Source organism: Geospiza fortis, unplaced genomic scaffold (genome assembly GCF_000277835.1).
Source record: "Geospiza fortis unplaced genomic scaffold, GeoFor_1.0 scaffold405, whole genome shotgun sequence".
Classification (NCBI taxonomy): domain Eukaryota; kingdom Metazoa; phylum Chordata; class Aves; order Passeriformes; family Thraupidae; genus Geospiza; species Geospiza fortis.
Window position 1 is genome coordinate 2,345,501 of NW_005054415.1, and position 2,547 is coordinate 2,348,047.

A 2,547-nucleotide genomic window follows, 5' to 3' on the forward strand; every position below is an offset into this window, starting at 1 on the left:
AATCTCAGCAGCACCAGAGGATTTTTTTTAAACTTACAAGGAAGTTTGTGTAACTCTTGCTAGTGATCAGAAGCAAACTGCAAACTATAAATACATTACACTGAGTATGTTACTCTCTTTTGACAACTAAACTTCCAACAGAGACTGTCCAAAGACATTTGTATTTTGTACAGATACATTTAAAGGAAAAAAAGTTGGGTGTAGTGGAGTTCAAACCTGAAGAACAAAGCATGGGACGTTTTTGTTATCAGTATTAGAAAGAAAGTGATTAGAAGGAAATCATTCAAGTCCTGAAATTTATGAAAATCTCCACAGGTACACTTTAGAGAAACAAAATTGCAATATTGTGTGAGCAGTACTGGTTACTAATATGGATTCCTTCAGTAGTCTGGTGGCCAAACACATGAACTTCTTAAGAGCTCTTTTCACTAAAATAAACTGACTTGGGGATCAACTTTCTTCTTTGTGATAAGATATTCCAAACTCCTGGTATCTTTCTAGATTTCTGTCAATAGCAGCTGATTAACATGTTGACATTTTCTGTATTTTTATTGTCCCTTTATTGCAATTAATGTCCACAAGATATAAATGACAAAATAGAAGGTATATATACACTTCTGCCGTTTTCATGCAAAGCCTAATGGGTTTGTTAAACAAGAGGAAGGGTTAAAACTAAATTGGGAGGCTATATGCTGAGGCAGCAGATGCACACCTACATGTTTTGTTCTGCAGGTGTGCTTTGAGGGCAATAACCTTTGGCAGAAAGGTGAAGAAGGTAGTTGAAAATAATAATGCCTTCAGCTGGTGCTGTTAAATTTTCTAAAGGTATTTGCCAAGACTGAAGAGATAAAAGCACACAAGGATGTTGTGCAAAACTAAACTGTTTTATTAAAATTTACATGATGTTTTAAAATATAGAAATTTGTGTAGCTATTCTCAACTAATTGAAGTGAGTTGTTTGTTTTCTGTTAGAAAATAAGTATAAAAATTTGTGGTTTAGTGTTCAAAATAAGAATCACAGACTCACAGGATGGGTCAAGGGACCAAAGTGGGTCACGGGGTCCAGTGTCCCTGCTCAAGCAGAATTCCCCAGAGCACAGGCACAGGGCTGTGTCCAGTCAGTTCTGGAGTGTTCCCTGTGAGGGAGGCTCCACAGGCTCTGGCCGGGCTGTTCAGTGCTCGGGCCCTGCACAGCAGAGAACTCCTTGCCCATGTCCAGGTGCAACTCCCTGGGCATCATTCCTGCCCCTTCCTCTGGCCCATTGCTGGGCACCAGGAGCAGAGCCTGGTCCATCCTCTGACACCTCCTGTAGGTATTTAGAGAAAAAGCCAAAATACTGTTGTTTGCCTTTTTTTTTTTCTTTTTTAGTAAGAGTAATGCTTAAAATTTAGTAAGATTAATTTTTTTAACATATCACATGTAACAGATACATATATATGTATATTTAAAAGTTTACATGCAATAAAGCTTATGTGAGAATATGGGGAGATAGATCCCATTTTGGACCTTATAAAAACTGTATATTCCTTTTGTGTGGATTTCTCTTTGGCACTTCATATAATCATTAGTGAATCTTCTGTTGTCAGAAGTATTTTTTGAATTTCACATTTAGAATAATGTATTGCAGACCTGGTGAATGTACATCTACTTACATATGTTTTTTTTCTTGTAGGATTTTTCAAACTTTTAAGTATTCCAAAATTGTCTCCATATTGGAAGCTGTTCAAGCAAGTGGACACTGTTCTAAAGAGTAAGAAACACCTTTTTTTCTCTTTATTTTGAGGATTCAAGAACAATCCATTTGAGGAAGGATACACAGCTGTTTTAGCCAAGAACTTAAGATAGCATTTGTCTTATATGGTAGCTACAGGTGAATTAGGTTTCTTTTTTACTGTTGAACTCTTACAGGTAGAATGAATTACTTGATTGCAAGTTTTCAATTTTTCTTTTTTCAAATATTATATTTTTGAATGCCTCTATTCAGTTTGTGTATATAGATATTGTAAAATCTTTATGCTTTAACTTTATTTAGCCAACAAAGAACTTCTAAATAAGCAGAGATTGAGAACAAAAGAAAAAAATAGATTAAAATGTTGCAGAGGACCTGACAGTTAAATAGTTTCAAACTCCTAATTTCTGAATGTGAAGAGGACTTGTGCATGACAGGAGCTCTGTTTGTATGATGGGATTTCCAGTATAGAAAAAGGGAACATCTGGAGTAAGTTTTCTGTCTGTTTTGATACAAAATTAACATCAGTTCACATAAATGGTAAACAAATATAAAGGTATTTTAGCAACTTTCCCCTAGGTATATGTTTGGTATGTGCTTATTTCATGAATTTTAGAAAAATACCTCTCTGCATGAAGTGTCCCTATTATGGCAGAGCAGAGTCATTTTATTTAGCAACCTTGGAAAAAGTCTTGGGAAGTTACTGAATAATAGAAGGAGGATAAATGTAGCAATTTATCTACCAAATTGGTACCAGATAATTTTTTTTCTGGAACATTGCAGGATTTGGTAGCTGCTATAACCAATTTGTCTTCCT

The 2,547-nt window shown here is 35.3% G+C and overlaps 1 protein-coding gene across 1 annotated transcript in view; it reads left to right on the forward strand.

The window, feature by feature from the left end:
* Positions 1-1,670: 1,670 nt before the first annotated feature.
* Positions 1,671-2,547, forward strand: part of CHD9 (chromodomain helicase DNA binding protein 9) — a 78,638-nt gene continuing 77,761 nt past the window's right edge. Inside the window, 1 exon segment of the mRNA XM_014309234.2 lies at positions 1,671-1,751. The gene's annotated coding sequence lies outside the window, so the exon portion shown is untranslated.